The sequence below is a fragment of the Elgaria multicarinata genome, chromosome 19 (assembly GCF_023053635.1).
Source record: "Elgaria multicarinata webbii isolate HBS135686 ecotype San Diego chromosome 19, rElgMul1.1.pri, whole genome shotgun sequence".
Taxonomy (NCBI): Eukaryota; Metazoa; Chordata; class Lepidosauria; order Squamata; family Anguidae; genus Elgaria; species Elgaria multicarinata.
The window spans coordinates 12,952,452-12,962,532 of NC_086189.1; positions in this window are offsets into that span (position 1 = coordinate 12,952,452).

Consider the following 10,081-nt stretch of genomic DNA (forward strand, 5'->3'; position numbering starts at 1 on the left):
GCAGAGGAGGGATTTAAACCCGAAACTTTCTGGTTCACAGCTTAGGTTCTTAATAATATGTTTAGTAGTTTAGTTTTTTTACGCAGGTGGAAAGTCTGACGACCACTAATTTAGAAACAAAGCTGAAGCCAAGCAATTTCATGTGATATAGCTGTTGCTGGAATGCACCATTTCAGACTGGTAGGAGGTAAAATGGTTCAATGCTCCCACACTCCAATAAAGGAACAGACAGACACATAAATAAATATCTGGAATTCTGGTTTTCTTTGTCGAGGGAGTTTTCATGCGGGGGCATTACCATGTTCAATCCTCTGCCTGCAGTGGTATATAGTCCAGCAGCGATCCTCAACCTGCAGTGGTCTGGTCTAGTAGTTTTCTTCCACCTGCTCTCCAAAGTGGTACAACCCAGTAGGGATTCTCCAAAGGTACAGTCCAACAAAGATCTCCCCCTTCCAGTCTGAAGTGGTAGAGCCCAGTGTTATTGTCCACCGGCAGTGGTCCAGTGAAGCAAGGATTCTCCACTGCGGTTGGAAGTGGTCCATCCCACTGTGAGCTGCAATGGCTTCAACCCAGTGCTAAGAGAGACCCCAGGTCTCAGGTCCCTTAATGTATCTGGGAGATACATTAAGACCAACTGCAGTGATTCCAAATTCTCTTCAAAGGCAGCCGTCAGACTCTCTCAAACACACCCTGGACAACAGCCCTTGGTTATATATACAGCATCATTACAAGTTCCATTCCCAGTACAAGTGGTGCCCATAAGGTTTCATTTCATTTGGTTTGCACAGAATCCCGCCTCAAAGTGAAGAGAGGAGACTGAAAACTTGCTACTGTGGCTTGAAGACTTCAAGCATCCCTTCAAAGCCAGTCAGCTCAGTGAGTGGGAATAGCTATTTTGATAACGTGCTTGAAGGACAGGGTACCAAGCGTCATTAATTTTTAGCATGAATATTAGCTATTCATGATTAATGGTGGCAGGTTGAAGGATTTGACGGTGTGGAGAAATGGCATTCTTATCAATGTCACTCAGCAGCAAGTGGCAATGTACCACAGCAACAGGGATGCTCCCTGTATTGCCTATTGTAGCAGTTGTAATTCTTGGGTGTGGCTGAGAAGATCAAGCACAGAAGTCAATCCACTACATAAGGCCTCTGCATGTTACTGAGACAACAGCTGTCCTTGGTTGAGCAAAACTGCCACAGGTCTTGACTGACCCTGGCTTGGCCTCTTCTGATCTTACTTTGCTGGACGTGACTCTGCCGCCAATCAAACTCCCTAGTCAAGCTTTGGGCCAAGTTAGGACAAGACCATCTCCATTTAAAGCCCTCCAAGATAGTGGCCATCACCACATCTTGCGGCAGAGAACTCCATATGTTCGTTATGGACAGAGGGAAGAGCTACATCCTTTTGTCTGTCCTGAATTGCTCACCATTTAGCTTCATTGGAGGGGCTCTAGGTTCTAGTATGATGATGAGAAATGCAGAAGAACATCTCCCTGACCACTTTCTCCACACCACTCATTGTTTCATAGACCTCTATCCAATCCATTCACCCCTTAACTCCCTCGAAGAACCTTGGGTAGCGTACTTCCATGCTAAAGCTAGGAATTGCTTTCTAGACTGGGTTTCCCCAACCCAGTGCTCTCCCAACGTGTTGGGACTACAATTTCCATCAGCTGTAGCCAGCATGGCCAATGGTCAGGGATGATGGGAGATATAGTCCAAAAGGTCCATCTAGATCTTCCCTAGCCATTCAACAGAACTGTCGCTTGTGCCCACTGGTTGTGTGAGTGGACTTTTGTTCAAATAACCATGTCAGCCCCTCTCCAAAGAGCCCAGGAAATGCCCCTGGGCAGTGTGGGGTGTGTTGTATGGGGCTACAGTGGGAGAAGGAATTGTATGAAATTGGGCCAAAGAAACAAGACAGCACTCTTCAAAGACTTGAAAAATGGTCACACAGAGGAGGGCCAGGATCTCTTCTTGATCCTCCCAGAGTGCAGGACACGGACTAAGGAGCTCAAGTGACAGGAAGCCAGATTCCAGCTGGACATCAGGAAAAACATCCTGACTGTTAGAGCAGTACGACAATGGAACCAATGACCTAGGGAGGTGGTGGGCTCTCCCACCCTAGAGGCCTTCAAGAGGCAGCTGGACAGCCATCTGGCAGGGATGCTTTAAGATGGATTCCTGCACTGAGCAGGGGGTTGGACTTGATGGCCTTATAGGCCCCTTCCAACTCTACTATCCTATGATTCTCTGATCTTGCTCCAGTGGGGCTATGCATGTGCAAGTTAACGCCACTCAATGGCAGGCAACCCTCCCCTCCCACTGCAGCCTCATACAACACAGCCTAAAACTGTTCAGGGGGGGATTCTCCAACCCTCTGAAAAGTCTTTTCAGGGGGTCCAGAGGGCGAGGAGAGGAAGAAAAACATTGGCTACACAAAGCCGCCTTCTATTCATCCAGCCATTTCAAGGGATTTCAAGGGAAGCATGACAGTTTAACAAGGTTCGACACTGGTTTAGATTTGTAATGCAGATGGTTATTCTTCTCATCGCTTTCTACATGCTTTCCTTTCCTTTCAAAACACAGGGCCAGTCAAAGAATCCTGGGGCGACAGCTGGGGAGAGGAAAGGAAAAACGGAGCAATCTGGAAAAGCCGGGGAATTTAGCACCGCGCGAGAAAACCAGAGGTAACGCAACCCCGAGAAAGCGGACAAATTTCTAACGTTGCCCGGTTAGATGCCAACAGGCTCCGCTGAAAGAATTAGCTGACGGTCATTCCTTGCAAAGCTGAGCATTTCTTTTCACGTTTGTGATGAATAAAACGCTTACAGCAAGGGTTAGATGGAGTAGCTCACAACATCCTTCTTCGGAGTGGCGTGCTGAGATTTTTCAACTGAAGCAGAACGTTTTAGGCCATTTTTAGAACAAACTCCAGTCAGATCTGCAATGCCCGTTTGACCTTCCATTCCTAACGGCGACTGGGGTTGCAGAATCACTGCTGCTCTAAGCCACAGTGCATTGTGATGCCTGCCAGCACGTGCCAGACAGCTTTTGAATATTCAAGTCACAATTGCTGATAACTCACCCTCACCAGGTTTGGAGGTGTGTCTCAGCCCACTGTAGCTTAAATAAGAATGCAATCATATCCCTTTTATTTATTTATTTATTGCATTTCTATACTGTCCAATAGCCAGAGCTCTCTGGGCGGTTTACAAAATTAAGACAATTCAAGTATAAAAGAACAGTATAAAACCATAATATAAAATACAATATAAAAGCTCAACCAGATAAAAACAGCAGCAATGCAAAATGACCAATTTAAAACACCAAGTTAAAATTTATTTATAGGCTGTTAAAATATTGGGAGAATAAAAAGGTCTTTACCTGGTGTCTAAAGGCATATAATGTAGGTGCCAAGCGAACCTCCTTAGGGAGCTCATTCCACAGCCGGGGTGCCACAGCAGAGAAGGCCCTGCTCCTGGTAGCCACCTGCCTCACTTCCTTTGGCAGGGGCTTGCAGAAAAGGACCCCTGAGGATGACCTTAGGGTCCGGGTAGGTACATATGGGAGGAGGCGTTCCTTCAAATAACCTGGCCCCAAGCCATTTAGGGCTTTGAATGTCAATACCAGCACTTTGAATCTGGCCCGGACCCGGACTGGCAGCCAATGAAGTTGTAAAAGGACTGGCGTGATGTGATCTCATCGGCCAGTCCGTTAGTAAACGGGCTGCCCTGTTTTGTACCAGCTGAAGTTTCCGGACCATTTTCAAAGGCAGCCCCACGTATAACGCATTGCAGTAATCCAAAGAGCATGGATAACTGTAGCTAGGCTATTTTTTCGCTTGCAACGATTGTAAGCCTGCAAACTCATCGCCTCCCTGTCCTCCCGCCCTGCATTTTAGCTAGATGGGTGTTTTGCCTATCTAGCCGGGTCGCTTCAGAGGGGAATGGGAAGAGGCTGGAGCGGCCCCAGCTTATCTGAAAGGCCGTATTCTCCCATATGAGCCTGCCTCTGAAGCACTTTTCCAATCCCTTGGACACGAAACGCCAAATAAAATATTACCACCCGGAACAAATGGGGGAACTCAACTGGATGAGAGTGTCATAAAGGGATTCCATACTTGAAATTATTACCTAAATCCAATTAATTCTTTATCTCCTGTATCGTCTGGACAGAAAGTTGAAAATACCCAGCCCTGTGGAGAAGAGGCAGTATCACGTCGTCTCAGAGTACCAGTTTATATATCCAGGTAGAACAAAACACATCCAGATCCTTGAATTTTGTTTTTTCAACAGTTACGTATCTCTTCCCCCTGTCCACTGTCAGTTAGAGCCTTATATATACTTCATTGCAGGGCCGACCCATGACATTTTGCTGTCTGAGACAAAGAACGGCATACCCGCCCACCCCGGCTTAATTGCTACATAATGAAACTAACTGTACTGGCAGTTGAACTTAACTTCAACCCTGGGAACTAGGACAACATCCACATCCCCAATACCCTTCTGCCTCATCCCTTTCCAGCATTATTTATTTATTTATTTATTTATTACATTTATATACCGCCCCACAGCCGAAGCTCTCTGGGCGGTTTACAACAGTTAAAAACAGTAAACGTTAAAAGAGTATACAAAATTTAAAAATCATCAGAAACATATAGACAACAATATAAAAACAACAGTATCCATTTAAAATCAACAGTTCTGGGTTCTGTTAAAAAGACAAGCTTCGCGTTGTTAAATGCTAATAAATGCCTGGGAGAAGAGAAAAGTCTTGACCTGGCGCCGAAAAGATAACAATGTTGGCACCAGGCAAGCCTCATCGGGGAGATCATTCCATAATTGGGGGGCCACCACTGAAAAGGCCCTCTCCCTTGTTGCCATCCTCTGAGCGTCCCTCGGAGTAGGCACTCGGAGGAGGACCTTAGATGTTGAGCGCAGTGTACGGGTAGGTTCATGTCGGGAGAGGTGTTCCGTCAGGTATTGAGGTCCCAAGCCAATCTTCTTTCTGAAGATTCATTGGGTGTTTTTATTGCATTTGTTCGTGGTTTTTAAAATTAGTTCTATATTATCCAATTCACCACAGCGCTTACAAATTTAAAATATAACCACCAAAACAGTAAGGCAACAATTCAGCAACAATGGAGAGAGCGACGCCAGCAAAATACCTGTTTTAATTAAAATAAATAAGCTCCTTTCTCCGAGGGCAAAACCAGACATGGTACAGGAGTTCTGTGGTCAGGTTCATCCAAATCTCTCTCTCTCTCTCTCTCTCTCTCTCTCTCTCTCACACACACACACACACACACACACAGAGTAGCAGCCAACCGTGGTGGGGAGGATTTGGATTGGGGCCATCACCATTCTCCTAATCTGGTTTCCCCCAAACACACACACACACACACACACACACACACACACACACACACACACACACACACACACAGAGTCCAGTGTTGGGGAAATAGTTGGGTATGTGTGTCAGGGTGTGTGTATTCCGATTGGGAAAGTGGCCATGGCCCCAATCCAAATTATTGACCCTATGGGTGGCTGTTAGTGGCTAAAGAGTGCCCCTAGGCACACAAACACATTAACAGTTGAATCAAACGTTATTTATTTCGAATTGCAAAACAATAACATTTTATAATAACAATTCTAAGACCGCTCAATCCAACAAATTCGTAACGTCAATTATAAAGCGGTTCAATCCAACAACATAGAATAGGGCGTCAAAAATGACTTCCCAAACATTACATTGACCAACAGCAATGGCAGGAGTCCGGATGAACGTCCCGTTTCGTGCTCCTTCCTCAGATATTAAGTGTCTGTCAATGAATAAAGATCGCTTAAGTTGACACGCTTACTAAATAACGAAGCGAACTTTCAACAAGGATGCACGTGTTCTGTCTGTACATTGCATGAAGATAGGGCACTCACCGCCATGTACGAGCATAAGCTGTATGGGAGTTGCCTGGAGATGGCAAGTCTAAAACTCCTGTTAATTATCGTGTTTATTGGTAGCTCGGTCAAGCCATTTCCTGTATCCAAACTTCCTGTGGATGGCACTTGTTGTGTTTATGAATCTGTCCGCCTCACCTCTCCTTCAGGAAGGGCCATTTTCCACTGCACCAAGGAAAGTGTGAAGCAACAGCTGCGCTCCATCTACGTGCGAAATGCCGGCCAGAAGTCGCCGAAGCCAACCCAGATACCTCGTTGCCATTGGGAGCCAAACAAGGCCCAAAGGTACAGCTAGGGTCCCTCCAAAACGCAGCCGCATTCATCAAGGTTTCTAATGTCAGGCCGTCTCGGATGATCGATTGTCTGAACACCGCACGTGTGGGGAGCGAGGGAGTGTGCTGAACTTCCCCCAGACGGCCCACTTCCACTGCCCATAAACACAAAGAGGTCATGGTCAAAAGAGTCCATGTGTGCCCTCTCTAGGGAACATAAATTCAGCTGACCGGGCAGGTTGGTAGGGGAGAAGGCGCTCTCTCTCTCTCTCAGGTATCCTGGTCCCAAGTTGTTTAGGGCTTTGTACTCAAGTACAAGAACCTTCAACCTGGTTCCCTCCGCAGAGGAGTTACATGCTGGAAAGAGGCAGCTCCTTATGCAGGTTTCCCGCGCGCTCTTGGATCCGGTACAAACGTCTTGACTTTGCTGTCAATGACACTGCCCCACTCAACTCCTTATTTCCAGGGGTGGCTGGTGTTTTCAGGCAGGAAAGGCAACAAGTATCTGAACCTGCCTGCGTTACCCTTCCCTCTGCTGTGTTAAAACTTAACTGAAGCGTATTCCTAGTCACTTAAGCCTTCTGTAGCGTCCATCCGGTTCTTTACCTTTAAATCAAACTTGGACTGCACAGTCCTTCAAATAAAGGCATGTGTTCTGTAAATTAGAACACATGGTCTGATGAGCATACGAGACAGGGCCTTCTGGTTGGTGGCCCAAATTCAGTGTGCGTCTAGCGAGAAAGGATTTCTAGCACCTGTCCGTCAGTCCATTTTCTTGTCTTTTTTTAAAAAACACTAGGCAAAATCCCAACGCTGATGCCAAATGCCCAGTTGGTAGCGAGTTCCTGAGAAGCAAAAACCCAAACACCGTACTGGATGGACTTACGAGCCTGACGTACAAAATCAATGAATTGATGCTTGTTAACAAAAACCGACCGGTGACCTCTGAAAAGCCCCCGTCCGGCCCAGCAGTAAATCAGCACGGACCCCAACAGCCACCCCATTCCAAAACACCTCCCCCAGCAGAAGCCTTTCAGAAGCCGAGCAACTGTGCTGCCAAGGAAGGAGGCGAAGAAGAGTCGAGTGGAGATCAGGGAGGCACCCCCGACCGGCTCCAACAAGGAGCGGCTGGGAGCGCGCTTTCCGTGTCAACTGCATGTTTCAGAAATCTCTCAAGACCGAGACCTGTGTCGGCAAAGGATCACTACGAGAAAACCTTGAATCATGTATTTGGTGAACAGGACCCAAACGGGGAGACTCCCAAGAGAGATGATACCGAAGGCACGCTGAACCTCGACGTGAGCAGCAAGGTGGCTATCACCCAAACCAGGAGTGCTGTAATCATCCCAACTATCATCCAGTGCTCATCCAGTGAAAGCTTAAATGAGGAGGTGTTTCGCATTGCTCGCCCGAGCACCGCCCCGTTTCTAGCTGAGGTGAAAGAGCGGGTGCCTCATTACACCACTTTTGGCCAAGCTGTGCTTAGAGAGAAGCTGTGCAGACCCCTTTCACACCATTCCTGTGAGAAAAAGGAACAGGCGGACTCCTTTGCCGTCCCAGGGAGCAGAGGGTACGAGCCCTCAAGTATGGACACCTGGTAGGACTCAGGCACAGAAATCCCACTTCCACCAGCATCTCAAGCTGAACAAGGAAGAGACTTACGCTTGGGGGGTTGCTTTATACCTAGCAAGGATCAGGCATGTGAACGATTCAGTCCAAAAGCTTATTTCACAAAGCTATTCGAAAAGGGGGGAAAAACACATTTGAGAATTGATCCGGATTGTTTTAACTATCGTAAAGAGCCTCTAAGTAGCGTCTGTACGAATGAGCTCCTCGGAGCTTAGCTTAAAACACTTCGTAGGGGATAATTAGAAAAGGTCATCACTTGGCAAACGGAGAATTAAGACCAACTGGGTACATGGGGTGGGATACAATGTTGCCGTACCACTGGCGGCCAGCACCATTAGTTCTGGACGGGCGTGCGGCTGGCCATTCCGCCAGCGGCACACGCACATGGACCCTACTGCCGGTGACACGCTTCCAGGAACAAGCCCCTAAAGGACCAGTTTATGGATGGGGCAGGTCCTGGTCGTTTGGGGACTTGCCCCCAGAAGTGTGACATCACCGCCACCCGCCTGCAGGGCTGGCCACATATGCAACCGGAACTGATGGTGCTGTCTGCCAGCAGTAGGACATCATTGGATCCTGCAGGGCCTCATTTAGCGGGTTTCCTCAGTGGCATCACGAATGGGGCTTCTGTTATATTTCAGCTTATGCCTGCCTTCTTCTAGAACAGTCTCAAGACAAGCCCGCAGCGAGTCTCGAACTGGTGATCTGAGGGATGTCCCGGGGGAGGGCTAGGATTCAGTAAGTGAGCTCTCCCCCGTTTTTGGCCAAAGGAGGGAGCTGCTCTTCCCCGCTTTGGCCAAAGGAGGGAGCTGCTCTCTCCTGCTTTGGACAAAGGAGGGAACTGCTCTTCCCCACTTTGGCCAAAGGAGGGAACTGCAGGGAAGCCAGCCAAGGAATCCTCCTCATGCCAATAGGCCAGGCAATAGCCACCCTGACCCTTACACAGGTGTCCAGGACAGGTTTGCTCGGCAGTTCTGACCAGCCGGGCATCCTGCGCTTGTGCAATACGGAACGCCTTTTCTTTGCTGATCCTCAAGTGCCACAAGAGGTGAGTGCAACAGCCACCTTCCGTCAGGTCGCCGCACAGGCAGGCCCAAGGCAGCTGGGTTCCAGAATCCATGGGGGAACTAGCTCACTGTCCATATGGGCCAGAAGGAGCAGTGTACTGAGGTTAAATTTGTCAGGGATGCTTTAGGGTGGATTCCTGCATTGAGCAGGGGTTTGGACTCGATGGCTTTATTGTCCCCTTCCAACTCTACTATTCTATGATTCTAAAGCAAGGCCGGCGTCAAGATCCAAGGCAGGAGTCAGGAAAAGGGAGCAGGGCCTTAGCCATAGGGAAATTGCTCGGATTGAGAAGCAGGTTTTTATAGGAACAGGGACTGGCCAGCCAGGGTTAGCTGACAGAACACTCAAGCAGGCTGCAACCACACTTTTGATGGTGCAACTCAAAGCTCGAATGGCTAAGTTGGCTGAAGAACGGAAAGCGCTAGTGGGGCCAGAGGTAAGGTAAGACCCCAGAGCCTGGCAGCTAGCAGCTGCTGTTCCAAGCTCCCAAAACACACGAAGCCTGCAGTTGCCAACAACCAAATGTCCAGAAGGCCAACGGGCGCACAACTGCGTAACTATTTTAACAATACAGTCAGACAATGATGGCGTACGGAGTCAAAATAATGACTTCCATATTATATACCGTAGTACTATCAAATAGACCAATTCAAATATACAAAATTCTAAAGATGACAAAACAAGGCAAATGATTGCTTCTTGTAATACCTTGGCAATAAAATACAACAACAGGCTAATAGATGTTCTGTCATCTTTATAATTTTGTATATTTGAATTGGTCTATTTGATAGTACTATATAATATTGTTGTTGTTTATTCGTTCAGTCGCTTCCGACTCTTCGTGACTTCATGGACCAGCCCACGCCAGAGCTTTCTGTCGGCCGTTGCCACCCTTAGCTCCCCCAAGGTCAAGTCTGTCACCTCCAGAATATCATCCATCCATCTTGCCCTTGGTCGGCCCCTCTTCCTTTTGCCTTCCACTTTCCCTAGCATCAGCCTCTTCTCCAGGGTGTCCTGTCTTCTCATGATGTGGCCAAAGTACTTCAGTTTTGCCTTTAATACCATTCCCTCAAGTGAGCAGTCTGGCTTTATTTCCTGGAGTATGGGCTGGCTTGATCTTCTTGCAGTCCAAGGCACTCTCAGAATTTTC